Raw genomic sequence first — 16,359 nt, forward strand, 5'->3', positions numbered from 1 at the left:
GCAATAGCAAGCGAGCAAGGGCAGGACTGGAAGCCACGGATATGGTGAAAGACGCCAAGAAGAGCTCGAGCCTGCGGAAGGGAAGCGAGTTGAGCGTAACGTTGCAGCCGCCACGAGCATGAGGGAGCAAGCGAGAGGCCTGTCTGACTGATGGACAGATGATTCTATTGCCTGAGGCTTTGCCTGAAAGAAAGTGCTGCCTCTTTTCATGCATTGCTGCTCAAAGGCACTCCCTGCTGACACACAGATGCAAGTGTTCAAGCAAAACGGCGAAGGCACTGTCCTGTGCCTCAGCTGCAACATGTTCAGCTGTAAACTGCTCGTCATATTAAGAGCTCTGCCTTCAGCGAATTGCCACTTACCACACACATACATACTTCAAAAGAATGCTCACTGCTTCAAGCCGGAGTGCAACCAACTACCTAAGCACGACTTTGCTTTGCTTTGTTTTCTACTGCACTGCTCCGCTCTCCCACCTGTGAATCGAAGGGATGCGACAGAGGTGCCTCTCTTTGGTGATTGTCTGCCTCATGCCTTGTAATCTGCCCGTCCTGTGCACCTGCTGATGTCGCAGCTATTTTTCACAGACTGGGCCAGTGGCGCAATGGATAACGCGTCTGACTACGGATCAGAAGATTGTAGGTTCGACTCCTACCTGGCTCGAGTATTTTTGCAATCTTTGCATTATGGCTTTGGATGCCACGTAAGCGAACATATTTGGTCAAACTGTCCAGCTCTTAAACTGGGAAGTACCTTCTTAGTGCAGTAGGCAGCACGTCAGTCTCATAATCTGAAGGTCCTGAGTTCAATCCTTAGAAAAGGCATTGATACTTGTAAAGATGTTTTTCCTTCTTTCCATTTCAGCTGCATGCATGCAAAAATCGAGAAGTTTTGCTGCGACAGCACACCAAAGGATTTGATGTCCCTCAGCCTGCGGTGACCTTCAGAAGCAGATGGGCTCACCCACACCTGACACAACTCTTGTGTCTGAACTATTAACTGAGCCAAAAGAACAGTGGAGAATGCAGGCATTGATCCCACTGCCTCACACATGCAAAGTAAGCGCTCTCCCATTTGAGCAAATTCCCCATTCACATCTGGTATTAGCTCCCAGTTTGCATCTGACTCGCCCCTTATCACTTGCCTGCTCGCTTCCACGACCAGCAGAAATCTCCTGCTTCAGGTTGGCCTGCTCCCTGAACACTTTTCATGCTTTGCTCCAATCGACGTTACTGAGCAATAGCAAGCGAGCAAGGGCAGGACTGGAAGCCACGGATATGGTGAAAGACGCCAAGAAGAGCTCGAGCCTGCGGAAGGGAAGCGAGTTGAGCGTAACGTCGCAGCCGCCACGAGCGTGAGGGAGCAAGCGAGAGGCCTGTCTGACTGATGGACAGATGATTCTATTGCCTGAGGCTTTGCCTGAAAGAAAGTGCTGCCTCTTTTCATGCATTGCTGCTCAAAGGCACTCCCTGCTGACACACAGATGCAAGTGTTCAAGCAAAACGGCGAAGGCACTGTCCTGTGCCTCAGCTGCAACATGTTCAGCTGTAAACTGCTCGTCATATTAAGAGCTCTGCCTTCAGCGAATTGCCACTTACCACACACATACATACTTCAAAAGAATGCTCACTGCTTCAAGCCGGAGTGCAACCAACTACCTAAGCACGACTTTGCTTTGCTTTGTTTTCTACTGCACTGCTCCGCTCTCCCACCTGTGAATCGAAGGGATGCGACAGAGGTGCCTCTCTTTGGTGATTGTCTGCCTCATGCCTTGTAATCTGCCCGTCCTGTGCACCTGCTGATGTCGCAGCTAGTTTTCACAGACTGGGCCAGTGGCGCAATGGATAACGCGTCTGACTACGGATCAGAAGATTGTAGGTTCGACTCCTACCTGGCTCGAGTATTTTTGCAATCTTTGCATTATGGCTTTGGATGCCACGTAAGCGAACATATTTGGTCAAACTGTCCAGCTCTTAAACTGGGAAGTACCTTCTTAGTGCAGTAGGCAGCACGTCAGTCTCATAATCTGAAGGTCCTGAGTTCAATCCTTAGAAAAGGCATTGATACTTGTAAAGATGTTTTTCCTTCTTTCCATTTCAGCTGCATGCATGCAAAAATCGAGAAGTTTTGCTGCGACAGCACACCAAAGGATTTGATGTCCCTCAGCCTGCGGTGACCTTCAGAAGCAGATGGGCTCACCCACACCTGACACAACTCTTGTGTCTGAACTATTAACTGAGCCAAAAGAACAGTGGAGAATGCAGGCATTGATCCCACTGCCTCACACATGCAAAGTAAGCGCTCTCCCATTTGAGCAAATTCCCCATTCACATCTGGTATTAGCTCCCAGATTGCATCTGACTCGCCCCTTATCACTTGCCTGCTCGCTTCCACGACCAGCAGAAATCTCCTGCTTCAGGTTGGCCTGCTCCCTGAACACTTTTTATGCTTTGCTCCAATCGACGTTACTGAGCAATAGCAGGCGAGCAAGGGCAGGACTGGAAGCCACGGATATGGTGAAAGACGCCAAGAAGAGCTCGAGCCTGCGGAAGGGAAGCGAGTTGAGCGTAACGTCGCAGCCGCCACGAGCGTGAGGGAGCAAGCGAGAGGCCTGTCTGACTGATGGACAGATGATTCTATTGCCTGAGGCTTTGCCTGAAAGAAAGTGCTGCCTCTTTTCATGCATTGCTGCTCAAAGGCACTCCCTGCTGACACACAGATGCAAGTGTTCAAGCAAAACGGCGAAGGCACTGTCCTGTGCCTCAGCTGCAACATGTTCAGCTGTAAACTGCTCGTCATATTAAGAGCTCTGCCTTCAACGAATTGCCACTTACCACACACATACATACTTCAAAAGAATGCTCACTGCTTCAAGCCGGAGTGCAACCAACTACCTAAGCACGACTTTGCTTTGCTTTGTTTTCTACTGCACTGCTCCGCTCTCCCACCTGTGAATCGAAGGGATGCGACAGAGGTGCCTCTCTTTGGTGATTGTCTGCCTCATGCCTTGTAATCTGCCCGTCCTGTGCACCTGCTGATGTCGCAGCTATTTTTCACAGGCTGGGCCAGTGGCGCAATGGATAACGCGTCTGACTACGGATCAGAAGATTGTAGGTTCGACTCCTACCTGGCTCGAGTATTTTTGCAATCTTTGCATTATGGCTTTGGATGCCACGTAAGCGAACATATTTGGTCAAACTGTCCAGCTCTTAAACTGGGAAGTACCTTCTTAGTGCAGTAGGCAGCACGTCAGTCTCATAATCTGAAGGTCCTGAGTTCAATCCTTAGAAAAGGCATTGATACTTGTAAAGATGTTTTTCCTTCTTTCCATTTCAGCTGCATGCATGCAAAAATCGAGAAGTTTTGCTGCGACAGCACACCAAAGGATTTGATGTCCCTCAGCCTGCGGTGACCTTCAGAAGCAGATGGGCTCACCCACACCTGACACAACTCTTGTGTCTGAACTATTAACTGAGCCAAAAGAACAGTGGAGAATGCAGGCATTGATCCCACTGCCTCACACATGCAAAGTAAGCGCTCTCCCATTTGAGCAAATTCCCCATTCACATCTGGTATTAGCTCCCAGTTTGCATCTGACTCGCCCCTTATCACTTGCCTGCTCGCTTCCACGACCAGCAGAAATCTCCTGCTTCAGGTTGGCCTGCTCCCTGAACACTTTTCATGCTTTGCTCCAATCGACGTTACTGAGCAATAGCAAGCGAGCAAGGGCAGGACTGGAAGCCACGGATATGGTGAAAGACGCCAAGAAGAGCTCGAGCCTGCGGAAGGGAAGCGAGTTGAGCGTAACGTCGCAGCCGCCACGAGCGTGAGGGAGCAAGCGAGAGGCCTGTCTGACTGATGGACAGATGATTCTATTGCCTGAGGCTTTGCCTGAAAGAAAGTGCTGCCTCTTTTCATGCATTGCTGCTCAAAGGCACTCCCTGCTGACACACAGATGCAAGTGTTCAAGCAAAACGGCGAAGGCACTGTCCTGTGCCTCAGCTGCAACATGTTCAGCTGTAAACTGCTCGTCATATTAAGAGCTCTGCCTTCAGCGAATTGCCACTTACCACACACATACATACTTCAAAAGAATGCTCACTGCTTCAAGCCGGAGTGCAACCAACTACCTAAGCACGACTTTGCTTTGCTTTGTTTTCTACTGCACTGCTCCGCTCTCCCACCTGTGAATCGAAGGGATGCGACAGAGGTGCCTCTCTTTGGTGATTGTCTGCCTCATGCCTTGTAATCTGCCCGTCCTGTGCACCTGCTGATGTCGCAGCTATTTTTCACAGACTGGGCCAGTGGCGCAATGGATAACGCGTCTGACTACGGATCAGAAGATTGTAGGTTCGACTCCTACCTGGCTCGAGTATTTTTGCAATCTTTGCATTATGGCTTTGGATGCCACGTAAGCGAACATATTTGGTCAAACTGTCCAGCTCTTAAACTGGGAAGTACCTTCTTAGTGCAGTAGGCAGCACGTCAGTCTCATAATCTGAAGGTCCTGAGTTCAATCCTTAGAAAAGGCATTGATACTTGTAAAGATGTTTTTCCTTCTTTCCATTTCAGCTGCATGCATGCAAAAATCGAGAAGTTTTGCTGCGACAGCACACCAAAGGATTTGATGTCCCTCAGCCTGCGGTGACCTTCAGAAGCAGATGGGCTCACCCACACCTGACACAACTCTTGTGTCTGAACTATTAACTGAGCCAAAAGAACAGTGGAGAATGCAGGCATTGATCCCACTGCCTCACACATGCAAAGTAAGCGCTCTCCCATTTGAGCAAATTCCCCATTCACATCTGGTATTAGCTCCCAGTTTGCATCTGACTCGCCCCTTATCACTTGCCTGCTCGCTTCCACGACCAGCAGAAATCTCCTGCTTCAGGTTGGCCTGCTCCCTGAACACTTTTCATGCTTTGCTCCAATCGACGTTACTGAGCAATAGCAAGCGAGCAAGGGCAGGACTGGAAGCCACGGATATGGTGAAAGACGCCAAGAAGAGCTCGAGCCTGCGGAAGGGAAGCGAGTTGAGCGTAACGTTGCAGCCGCCACGAGCATGAGGGAGCAAGCGAGAGGCCTGTCTGACTGATGGACAGATGATTCTATTGCCTGAGGCTTTGCCTGAAAGAAAGTGCTGCCTCTTTTCATGCATTGCTGCTCAAAGGCACTCCCTGCTGACACACAGATGCAAGTGTTCAAGCAAAACGGCGAAGGCACTGTCCTGTGCCTCAGCTGCAACATGTTCAGCTGTAAACTGCTCGTCATATTAAGAGCTCTGCCTTCAGCGAATTGCCACTTACCACACACATACATACTTCAAAAGAATGCTCACTGCTTCAAGCCGGAGTGCAACCAACTACCTAAGCACGACTTTGCTTTGCTTTGTTTTCTACTGCACTGCTCCGCTCTCCCACCTGTGAATCGAAGGGATGCGACAGAGGTGCCTCTCTTTGGTGATTGTCTGCCTCATGCCTTGTAATCTGCCCGTCCTGTGCACCTGCTGATGTCGCAGCTATTTTTCACAGACTGGGCCAGTGGCGCAATGGATAACGCGTCTGACTACGGATCAGAAGATTGTAGGTTCGACTCCTACCTGGCTCGAGTATTTTTGCAATCTTTGCATTATGGCTTTGGATGCCACGTAAGCGAACATATTTGGTCAAACTGTCCAGCTCTTAAACTGGGAAGTACCTTCTTAGTGCAGTAGGCAGCACGTCAGTCTCATAATCTGAAGGTCCTGAGTTCAATCCTTAGAAAAGGCATTGATACTTGTAAAGATGTTTTTCCTTCTTTCCATTTCAGCTGCATGCATGCAAAAATCGAGAAGTTTTGCTGCGACAGCACACCAAAGGATTTGATGTCCCTCAGCCTGCGGTGACCTTCAGAAGCAGATGGGCTCACCCACACCTGACACAACTCTTGTGTCTGAACTATTAACTGAGCCAAAAGAACAGTGGAGAATGCAGGCATTGATCCCACTGCCTCACACATGCAAAGTAAGCGCTCTCCCATTTGAGCAAATTCCCCATTCACATCTGGTATTAGCTCCCAGTTTGCATCTGACTCGCCCCTTATCACTTGCCTGCTCGCTTCCACGACCAGCAGAAATCTCCTGCTTCAGGTTGGCCTGCTCCCTGAACACTTTTCATGCTTTGCTCCAATCGACGTTACTGAGCAATAGCAAGCGAGCAAGGGCAGGACTGGAAGCCACGGATATGGTGAAAGACGCCAAGAAGAGCTCGAGCCTGCGGAAGGGAAGCGAGTTGAGCGTAACGTCGCAGCCGCCACGAGCGTGAGGGAGCAAGCGAGAGGCCTGTCTGACTGATGGACAGATGATTCTATTGCCTGAGGCTTTGCCTGAAAGAAAGTGCTGCCTCTTTTCATGCATTGCTGCTCAAAGGCACTCCCTGCTGACACACAGATGCAAGTGTTCAAGCAAAACGGCGAAGGCACTGTCCTGTGCCTCAGCTGCAACATGTTCAGCTGTAAACTGCTCGTCATATTAAGAGCTCTGCCTTCAGCGAATTGCCACTTACCACACACATACATACTTCAAAAGAATGCTCACTGCTTCAAGCCGGAGTGCAACCAACTACCTAAGCACGACTTTGCTTTGCTTTGTTTTCTACTGCACTGCTCCGCTCTCCCACCTGTGAATCGAAGGGATGCGACAGAGGTGCCTCTCTTTGGTGATTGTCTGCCTCATGCCTTGTAATCTGCCCGTCCTGTGCACCTGCTGATGTCGCAGCTAGTTTTCACAGACTGGGCCAGTGGCGCAATGGATAACGCGTCTGACTACGGATCAGAAGATTGTAGGTTCGACTCCTACCTGGCTCGAGTATTTTTGCAATCTTTGCATTATGGCTTTGGATGCCACGTAAGCGAACATATTTGGTCAAACTGTCCAGCTCTTAAACTGGGAAGTACCTTCTTAGTGCAGTAGGCAGCACGTCAGTCTCATAATCTGAAGGTCCTGAGTTCAATCCTTAGAAAAGGCATTGATACTTGTAAAGATGTTTTTCCTTCTTTCCATTTCAGCTGCATGCATGCAAAAATCGAGAAGTTTTGCTGCGACAGCACACCAAAGGATTTGATGTCCCTCAGCCTGCGGTGACCTTCAGAAGCAGATGGGCTCACCCACACCTGACACAACTCTTGTGTCTGAACTATTAACTGAGCCAAAAGAACAGTGGAGAATGCAGGCATTGATCCCACTGCCTCACACATGCAAAGTAAGCGCTCTCCCATTTGAGCAAATTCCCCATTCACATCTGGTATTAGCTCCCAGATTGCATCTGACTCGCCCCTTATCACTTGCCTGCTCGCTTCCACGACCAGCAGAAATCTCCTGCTTCAGGTTGGCCTGCTCCCTGAACACTTTTTATGCTTTGCTCCAATCGACGTTACTGAGCAATAGCAGGCGAGCAAGGGCAGGACTGGAAGCCACGGATATGGTGAAAGACGCCAAGAAGAGCTCGAGCCTGCGGAAGGGAAGCGAGTTGAGCGTAACGTCGCAGCCGCCACGAGCGTGAGGGAGCAAGCGAGAGGCCTGTCTGACTGATGGACAGATGATTCTATTGCCTGAGGCTTTGCCTGAAAGAAAGTGCTGCCTCTTTTCATGCATTGCTGCTCAAAGGCACTCCCTGCTGACACACAGATGCAAGTGTTCAAGCAAAACGGCGAAGGCACTGTCCTGTGCCTCAGCTGCAACATGTTCAGCTGTAAACTGCTCGTCATATTAAGAGCTCTGCCTTCAACGAATTGCCACTTACCACACACATACATACTTCAAAAGAATGCTCACTGCTTCAAGCCGGAGTGCAACCAACTACCTAAGCACGACTTTGCTTTGCTTTGTTTTCTACTGCACTGCTCCGCTCTCCCACCTGTGAATCGAAGGGATGCGACAGAGGTGCCTCTCTTTGGTGATTGTCTGCCTCATGCCTTGTAATCTGCCCGTCCTGTGCACCTGCTGATGTCGCAGCTATTTTTCACAGGCTGGGCCAGTGGCGCAATGGATAACGCGTCTGACTACGGATCAGAAGATTGTAGGTTCGACTCCTACCTGGCTCGAGTATTTTTGCAATCTTTGCATTATGGCTTTGGATGCCACGTAAGCGAACATATTTGGTCAAACTGTCCAGCTCTTAAACTGGGAAGTACCTTCTTAGTGCAGTAGGCAGCACGTCAGTCTCATAATCTGAAGGTCCTGAGTTCAATCCTTAGAAAAGGCATTGATACTTGTAAAGATGTTTTTCCTTCTTTCCATTTCAGCTGCATGCATGCAAAAATCGAGAAGTTTTGCTGCGACAGCACACCAAAGGATTTGATGTCCCTCAGCCTGCGGTGACCTTCAGAAGCAGATGGGCTCACCCACACCTGACACAACTCTTGTGTCTGAACTATTAACTGAGCCAAAAGAACAGTGGAGAATGCAGGCATTGATCCCACTGCCTCACACATGCAAAGTAAGCGCTCTCCCATTTGAGCAAATTCCCCATTCACATCTGGTATTAGCTCCCAGTTTGCATCTGACTCGCCCCTTATCACTTGCCTGCTCGCTTCCACGACCAGCAGAAATCTCCTGCTTCAGGTTGGCCTGCTCCCTGAACACTTTTCATGCTTTGCTCCAATCGACGTTACTGAGCAATAGCAAGCGAGCAAGGGCAGGACTGGAAGCCACGGATATGGTGAAAGACGCCAAGAAGAGCTCGAGCCTGCGGAAGGGAAGCGAGTTGAGCGTAACGTCGCAGCCGCCACGAGCGTGAGGGAGCAAGCGAGAGGCCTGTCTGACTGATGGACAGATGATTCTATTGCCTGAGGCTTTGCCTGAAAGAAAGTGCTGCCTCTTTTCATGCATTGCTGCTCAAAGGCACTCCCTGCTGACACACAGATGCAAGTGTTCAAGCAAAACGGCGAAGGCACTGTCCTGTGCCTCAGCTGCAACATGTTCAGCTGTAAACTGCTCGTCATATTAAGAGCTCTGCCTTCAGCGAATTGCCACTTACCACACACATACATACTTCAAAAGAATGCTCACTGCTTCAAGCCGGAGTGCAACCAACTACCTAAGCACGACTTTGCTTTGCTTTGTTTTCTACTGCACTGCTCCGCTCTCCCACCTGTGAATCGAAGGGATGCGACAGAGGTGCCTCTCTTTGGTGATTGTCTGCCTCATGCCTTGTAATCTGCCCGTCCTGTGCACCTGCTGATGTCGCAGCTATTTTTCACAGACTGGGCCAGTGGCGCAATGGATAACGCGTCTGACTACGGATCAGAAGATTGTAGGTTCGACTCCTACCTGGCTCGAGTATTTTTGCAATCTTTGCATTATGGCTTTGGATGCCACGTAAGCGAACATATTTGGTCAAACTGTCCAGCTCTTAAACTGGGAAGTACCTTCTTAGTGCAGTAGGCAGCACGTCAGTCTCATAATCTGAAGGTCCTGAGTTCAATCCTTAGAAAAGGCATTGATACTTGTAAAGATGTTTTTCCTTCTTTCCATTTCAGCTGCATGCATGCAAAAATCGAGAAGTTTTGCTGCGACAGCACACCAAAGGATTTGATGTCCCTCAGCCTGCGGTGACCTTCAGAAGCAGATGGGCTCACCCACACCTGACACAACTCTTGTGTCTGAACTATTAACTGAGCCAAAAGAACAGTGGAGAATGCAGGCATTGATCCCACTGCCTCACACATGCAAAGTAAGCGCTCTCCCATTTGAGCAAATTCCCCATTCACATCTGGTATTAGCTCCCAGATTGCATCTGACTCGCCCCTTATCACTTGCCTGCTCGCTTCCACGACCAGCAGAAATCTCCTGCTTCAGGTTGGCCTGCTCCCTGAACACTTTTTATGCTTTGCTCCAATCGACGTTACTGAGCAATAGCAGGCGAGCAAGGGCAGGACTGGAAGCCACGGATATGGTGAAAGACGCCAAGAAGAGCTCGAGCCTGCGGAAGGGAAGCGAGTTGAGCGTAACGTCGCAGCCGCCACGAGCGTGAGGGAGCAAGCGAGAGGCCTGTCTGACTGATGGACAGATGATTCTATTGCCTGAGGCTTTGCCTGAAAGAAAGTGCTGCCTCTTTTCATGCATTGCTGCTCAAAGGCACTCCCTGCTGACACACAGATGCAAGTGTTCAAGCAAAACGGCGAAGGCACTGTCCTGTGCCTCAGCTGCAACATGTTCAGCTGTAAACTGCTCGTCATATTAAGAGCTCTGCCTTCAACGAATTGCCACTTACCACACACATACATACTTCAAAAGAATGCTCACTGCTTCAAGCCGGAGTGCAACCAACTACCTAAGCACGACTTTGCTTTGCTTTGTTTTCTACTGCACTGCTCCGCTCTCCCACCTGTGAATCGAAGGGATGCGACAGAGGTGCCTCTCTTTGGTGATTGTCTGCCTCATGCCTTGTAATCTGCCCGTCCTGTGCACCTGCTGATGTCGCAGCTATTTTTCACAGGCTGGGCCAGTGGCGCAATGGATAACGCGTCTGACTACGGATCAGAAGATTGTAGGTTCGACTCCTACCTGGCTCGAGTATTTTTGCAATCTTTGCATTATGGCTTTGGATGCCACGTAAGCGAACATATTTGGTCAAACTGTCCAGCTCTTAAACTGGGAAGTACCTTCTTAGTGCAGTAGGCAGCACGTCAGTCTCATAATCTGAAGGTCCTGAGTTCAATCCTTAGAAAAGGCATTGATACTTGTAAAGATGTTTTTCCTTCTTTCCATTTCAGCTGCATGCATGCAAAAATCGAGAAGTTTTGCTGCGACAGCACACCAAAGGATTTGATGTCCCTCAGCCTGCGGTGACCTTCAGAAGCAGATGGGCTCACCCACACCTGACACAACTCTTGTGTCTGAACTATTAACTGAGCCAAAAGAACAGTGGAGAATGCAGGCATTGATCCCACTGCCTCACACATGCAAAGTAAGCGCTCTCCCATTTGAGCAAATTCCCCATTCACATCTGGTATTAGCTCCCAGTTTGCATCTGACTCGCCCCATATCACTTGCCTGCTCGCTTCCACGACCAGCAGAAATCTCCTGCTTCAGGTTGGCCTGCTCCCTGAACACTTTTCATGCTTTGCTCCAATCGACGTTACTGAGCAATAGCAAGCGAGCAAGGGCAGGACTGGAAGCCACGGATATGGTGAAAGACGCCAAGAAGAGCTCGAGCCTGCGGAAGGGAAGCGAGTTGAGCGTAACGTCGCAGCCGCCACGAGCGTGAGGGAGCAAGCGAGAGGCCTGTCTGACTGATGGACAGATGATTCTATTGCCTGAGGCTTTGCCTGAAAGAAAGTGCTGCCTCTTTTCATGCATTGCTGCTCAAAGGCACTCCCTGCTGACACACAGATGCAAGTGTTCAAGCAAAACGGCGAAGGCACTGTCCTGTGCCTCAGCTGCAACATGTTCAGCTGTAAACTGCTCGTCATATTAAGAGCTCTGCCTTCAGCGAATTGCCACTTACCACACACATACATACTTCAAAAGAATGCTCACTGCTTCAAGCCGGAGTGCAACCAACTACCTAAGCACGACTTTGCTTTGCTTTGTTTTCTACTGCACTGCTCCGCTCTCCCACCTGTGAATCGAAGGGATGCGACAGAGGTGCCTCTCTTTGGTGATTGTCTGCCTCATGCCTTGTAATCTGCCCGTCCTGTGCACCTGCTGATGTCGCAGCTATTTTTCACAGACTGGGCCAGTGGCGCAATGGATAACGCGTCTGACTACGGATCAGAAGATTGTAGGTTCGACTCCTACCTGGCTCGAGTATTTTTGCAATCTTTGCATTATGGCTTTGGATGCCACGTAAGCGAACATATTTGGTCAAACTGTCCAGCTCTTAAACTGGGAAGTACCTTCTTAGTGCAGTAGGCAGCACGTCAGTCTCATAATCTGAAGGTCCTGAGTTCAATCCTTAGAAAAGGCATTGATACTTGTAAAGATGTTTTTCCTTCTTTCCATTTCAGCTGCATGCATGCAAAAATCGAGAAGTTTTGCTGCGACAGCACACCAAAGGATTTGATGTCCCTCAGCCTGCGGTGACCTTCAGAAGCAGATGGGCTCACCCACACCTGACACAACTCTTGTGTCTGAACTATTAACTGAGCCAAAAGAACAGTGGAGAATGCAGGCATTGATCCCACTGCCTCACACGTGCAAAGTAAGCACTCTCCCATTTGAGCAAATTCCCCATTCACATCTGGTATTAGCTCCCAGTTTGCATCTGACTCGCCCCTTATCACTTGCCTGCTCGCTTCCACGACCAGCAGAAATCTCCTGCTTCAGGTTGGCCTGCTCCCTGAACACTTTTCATGCTTTGCTCCAATCGACGTTACTGAGCAATAGCAAGCGAGCAAGGGCAGGACTGGAAGCCACGGATATGGTGAAAGACGCCAAGAAGAGCTCGAGCCTGCGGAAGGGAAGCGAGTTGAGCGTAACGTCGCAGCCGCCACGAGCGTGAGGGAGCAAGCGAGAGGCCTGTCTGACTGATGGACAGATGATTCTATTGCCTGAGGCTTTGCCTGAAAGAAAGTGCTGCCTCTTTTCATGCATTGCTGCTCAAAGGCACTCCCTGCTGACACACAGATGCAAGTGTTCAAGCAAATCGGCGAAGGCACTGTCCTGTGCCTCAGCTGCAACATGTTCAGCTGTAAACTGCTCGTCATATTAAGAGCTCTGCCTTCAGCGAATTGCCACTTACCACACACATACATACTTCAAAAGAATGCTCACTGCTTCAAGCCGGAGTGCAACCAACTACCTAAGCACGACTTTGCATTGCTTTGTTTTCTACTGCACTGCTCCGCTCTCCCACCTGTGAATCGAAGGGATGCGACAGAGGTGCCTCTCTTTGGTGATTGTCTGCCTCATGCCTTGTAATCTGCCCGTCCTGTGCACCTGCTGATGTCGCAGCTATTTTTCACAGACTGGGCCAGTGGCGCAATGGATAACGCGTCTGACTACGGATCAGAAGATTGTAGGTTCGACTCCTACCTGGCTCGAGTATTTTTGCAATCTTTGCATTATGGCTTTGGATGCCACGTAAGCGAACATATTTGGTCAAACTGTCCAGCTCTTAAACTGGGAAGTACCTTCTTAGTGCAGTAGGCAGCACGTCAGTCTCATAATCTGAAGGTCCTGAGTTCAATCCTTAGAAAAGGCATTGATACTTGTAAAGATGTTTTTCCTTCTTTCCATTTCAGCTGCATGCATGCAAAAATCGAGAAGTTTTGCTGCGACAGCACACCAAAGGATTTGATGTCCCTCAGCCTGCGGTGACCTTCAGAAGCAGATGGGCTCACCCACACCTGACACAACTCTTGTGTCTGAACTATTAACTGAGCCAAAAGAACAGTGGAGAATGCAGGCATTGATCCCACTGCCTCACACATGCAAAGTAAGCGCTCTCCCATTTGAGCAAATTCCCCATTCACATCTGGTATTAGCTCCCAGTTTGCATCTGACTCGCCCCTTATCACTTGCCTGCTCGCTTCCACGACCAGCAGAAATCTCCTGCTTCAGGTTGGCCTGCTCCCTGAACACTTTTCATGCTTTGCTCCAATCGACGTTACTGAGCAATAGCAAGCGAGCAAGGGCAGGACTGGAAGCCACGGATATGGTGAAAGACGCCAAGAAGAGCTCGAGCCTGCGGAAGGGAAGCGAGTTGAGCGTAACGTTGCAGCCGCCACGAGCATGAGGGAGCAAGCGAGAGGCCTGTCTGACTGATGGACAGATGATTCTATTGCCTGAGGCTTTGCCTGAAAGAAAGTGCTGCCTCTTTTCATGCATTGCTGCTCAAAGGCACTCCCTGCTGACACACAGATGCAAGTGTTCAAGCAAAACGGCGAAGGCACTGTCCTGTGCCTCAGCTGCAACATGTTCAGCTGTAAACTGCTCGTCATATTAAGAGCTCTGCCTTCAGCGAATTGCCACTTACCACACACATACATACTTCAAAAGAATGCTCACTGCTTCAAGCCGGAGTGCAACCAACTACCTAAGCACGACTTTGCTTTGCTTTGTTTTCTACTGCACTGCTCCGCTCTCCCACCTGTGAATCGAAGGGATGCGACAGAGGTGCCTCTCTTTGGTGATTGTCTGCCTCATGCCTTGTAATCTGCCCGTCCTGTGCACCTGCTGATGTCGCAGCTATTTTTCACAGACTGGGCCAGTGGCGCAATGGATAACGCGTCTGACTACGGATCAGAAGATTGTAGGTTCGACTCCTACCTGGCTCGAGTATTTTTGCAATCTTTGCATTATGGCTTTGGATGCCACGTAAGCGAACATATTTGGTCAAACTGTCCAGCTCTTAAACTGGGAAGTACCTTCTTAGTGCAGTAGGCAGCACGTCAGTCTCATAATCTGAAGGTCCTGAGTTCAATCCTTAGAAAAGGCATTGATACTTGTAAAGATGTTTTTCCTTCTTTCCATTTCAGCTGCATGCATGCAAAAATCGAGAAGTTTTGCTGCGACAGCACACCAAAGGATTTGATGTCCCTCAGCCTGCGGTGACCTTCAGAAGCAGATGGGCTCACCCACACCTGACACAACTCTTGTGTCTGAACTATTAACTGAGCCAAAAGAACAGTGGAGAATGCAGGCATTGATCCCACTGCCTCACACATGCAAAGTAAGCGCTCTCCCATTTGAGCAAATTCCCCATTCACATCTGGTATTAGCTCCCAGTTTGCATCTGACTCGCCCCTTATCACTTGCCTGCTCGCTTCCACGACCAGCAGAAATCTCCTGCTTCAGGTTGGCCTGCTCCCTGAACACTTTTCATGCTTTGCTCCAATCGACGTTACTGAGCAATAGCAAGCGAGCAAGGGCAGGACTGGAAGCCACGGATATGGTGAAAGACGCCAAGAAGAGCTCGAGCCTGCGGAAGGGAAGCGAGTTGAGCGTAACGTCGCAGCCGCCACGAGCGTGAGGGAGCAAGCGAGAGGCCTGTCTGACTGATGGACAGATGATTCTATTGCCTGAGGCTTTGCCTGAAAGAAAGTGCTGCCTCTTTTCATGCATTGCTGCTCAAAGGCACTCCCTGCTGACACACAGATGCAAGTGTTCAAGCAAAACGGCGAAGGCACTGTCCTGTGCCTCAGCTGCAACATGTTCAGCTGTAAACTGCTCGTCATATTAAGAGCTCTGCCTTCAGCGAATTGCCACTTACCACACACATACATACTTCAAAAGAATGCTCACTGCTTCAAGCCGGAGTGCAACCAACTACCTAAGCACGACTTTGCTTTGCTTTGTTTTCTACTGCACTGCTCCGCTCTCCCACCTGTGAATCGAAGGGATGCGACAGAGGTGCCTCTCTTTGGTGATTGTCTGCCTCATGCCTTGTAATCTGCCCGTCCTGTGCACCTGCTGATGTCGCAGCTAGTTTTCACAGACTGGGCCAGTGGCGCAATGGATAACGCGTCTGACTACGGATCAGAAGATTGTAGGTTCGACTCCTACCTGGCTCGAGTATTTTTGCAATCTTTGCATTATGGCTTTGGATGCCACGTAAGCGAACATATTTGGTCAAACTGTCCAGCTCTTAAACTGGGAAGTACCTTCTTAGTGCAGTAGGCAGCACGTCAGTCTCATAATCTGAAGGTCCTGAGTTCAATCCTTAGAAAAGGCATTGATACTTGTAAAGATGTTTTTCCTTCTTTCCATTTCAGCTGCATGCATGCAAAAATCGAGAAGTTTTGCTGCGACAGCACACCAAAGGATTTGATGTCCCTCAGCCTGCGGTGACCTTCAGAAGCAGATGGGCTCACCCACACCTGACACAACTCTTGTGTCTGAACTATTAACTGAGCCAAAAGAACAGTGGAGAATGCAGGCATTGATCCCACTGCCTCACACATGCAAAGTAAGCGCTCTCCCATTTGAGCAAATTCCCCATTCACATCTGGTATTAGCTCCCAGATTGCATCTGACTCGCCCCTTATCACTTGCCTGCTCGCTTCCACGACCAGCAGAAATCTCCTGCTTCAGGTTGGCCTGCTCCCTGAACACTTTTTATGCTTTGCTCCAATCGACGTTACTGAGCAATAGCAGGCGAGCAAGGGCAGGACTGGAAGCCACGGATATGGTGAAAGACGCCAAGAAGAGCTCGAGCCTGCGGAAGGGAAGCGAGTTGAGCGTAACGTCGCAGCCGCCACGAGCGTGAGGGAGCAAGCGAGAGGCCTGTCTGACTGATGGACAGATGATTCTATTGCCTGAGGCTTTGCCTGAAAGAAAGTGCTGCCTCTTTTCATGCATTGCTGCTCAAAGGCACTCCCTGCTGACACACAGATGCAAGTGTTCAAGCAAAACGGCGAAGGCACTGTCCTGTGCCT

General features: G+C 49.7%; 13 non-coding genes across 13 annotated transcripts; all 13 read left to right on the forward strand.

Moving 5' to 3' along the window:
* The first annotated feature begins 590 nt into the window (after positions 1-590).
* On the forward strand, positions 591-663 carry trnar-acg (transfer RNA arginine (anticodon ACG)). Its single transcript has one exon. It is a non-coding gene; the product is annotated as a tRNA-Arg (tRNA).
* Positions 664-1,826: 1,163 nt separating this feature from the next.
* Positions 1,827-1,899, forward strand: trnar-acg (transfer RNA arginine (anticodon ACG)). The gene has a single exon. It is a non-coding gene; the product is annotated as a tRNA-Arg (tRNA).
* Positions 1,900-3,062: 1,163 nt separating this feature from the next.
* Positions 3,063-3,135, forward strand: trnar-acg (transfer RNA arginine (anticodon ACG)). The gene has a single exon. It is a non-coding gene; the product is annotated as a tRNA-Arg (tRNA).
* A 1,163-nt stretch (positions 3,136-4,298) lies between these two features.
* Positions 4,299-4,371, forward strand: trnar-acg (transfer RNA arginine (anticodon ACG)). Its single transcript has one exon. It is a non-coding gene; the product is annotated as a tRNA-Arg (tRNA).
* A 1,163-nt stretch (positions 4,372-5,534) lies between these two features.
* On the forward strand, positions 5,535-5,607 carry trnar-acg (transfer RNA arginine (anticodon ACG)). Its single transcript has one exon. It is a non-coding gene; the product is annotated as a tRNA-Arg (tRNA).
* A 1,163-nt stretch (positions 5,608-6,770) lies between these two features.
* On the forward strand, positions 6,771-6,843 carry trnar-acg (transfer RNA arginine (anticodon ACG)). Its single transcript has one exon. It is a non-coding gene; the product is annotated as a tRNA-Arg (tRNA).
* A 1,163-nt stretch (positions 6,844-8,006) lies between these two features.
* Positions 8,007-8,079, forward strand: trnar-acg (transfer RNA arginine (anticodon ACG)). Its single transcript has one exon. It is a non-coding gene; the product is annotated as a tRNA-Arg (tRNA).
* Positions 8,080-9,242: 1,163 nt separating this feature from the next.
* Positions 9,243-9,315, forward strand: trnar-acg (transfer RNA arginine (anticodon ACG)). The gene has a single exon. It is a non-coding gene; the product is annotated as a tRNA-Arg (tRNA).
* Positions 9,316-10,478: 1,163 nt separating this feature from the next.
* On the forward strand, positions 10,479-10,551 carry trnar-acg (transfer RNA arginine (anticodon ACG)). The gene has a single exon. It is a non-coding gene; the product is annotated as a tRNA-Arg (tRNA).
* Positions 10,552-11,714: 1,163 nt separating this feature from the next.
* On the forward strand, positions 11,715-11,787 carry trnar-acg (transfer RNA arginine (anticodon ACG)). The gene has a single exon. It is a non-coding gene; the product is annotated as a tRNA-Arg (tRNA).
* A 1,163-nt stretch (positions 11,788-12,950) lies between these two features.
* trnar-acg (transfer RNA arginine (anticodon ACG)) lies at positions 12,951-13,023 on the forward strand. The gene has a single exon. It is a non-coding gene; the product is annotated as a tRNA-Arg (tRNA).
* Positions 13,024-14,186: 1,163 nt separating this feature from the next.
* On the forward strand, positions 14,187-14,259 carry trnar-acg (transfer RNA arginine (anticodon ACG)). Its single transcript has one exon. It is a non-coding gene; the product is annotated as a tRNA-Arg (tRNA).
* Positions 14,260-15,422: 1,163 nt separating this feature from the next.
* trnar-acg (transfer RNA arginine (anticodon ACG)) lies at positions 15,423-15,495 on the forward strand. Its single transcript has one exon. It is a non-coding gene; the product is annotated as a tRNA-Arg (tRNA).
* The last annotated feature ends 864 nt before the right edge of the window (positions 15,496-16,359 follow it).

The sequence above is a fragment of the Pristiophorus japonicus genome, chromosome 1 (genome assembly GCF_044704955.1).
Source record: "Pristiophorus japonicus isolate sPriJap1 chromosome 1, sPriJap1.hap1, whole genome shotgun sequence".
In the NCBI taxonomy this organism is placed as follows: Eukaryota; Metazoa; Chordata; class Chondrichthyes; family Pristiophoridae; genus Pristiophorus; species Pristiophorus japonicus.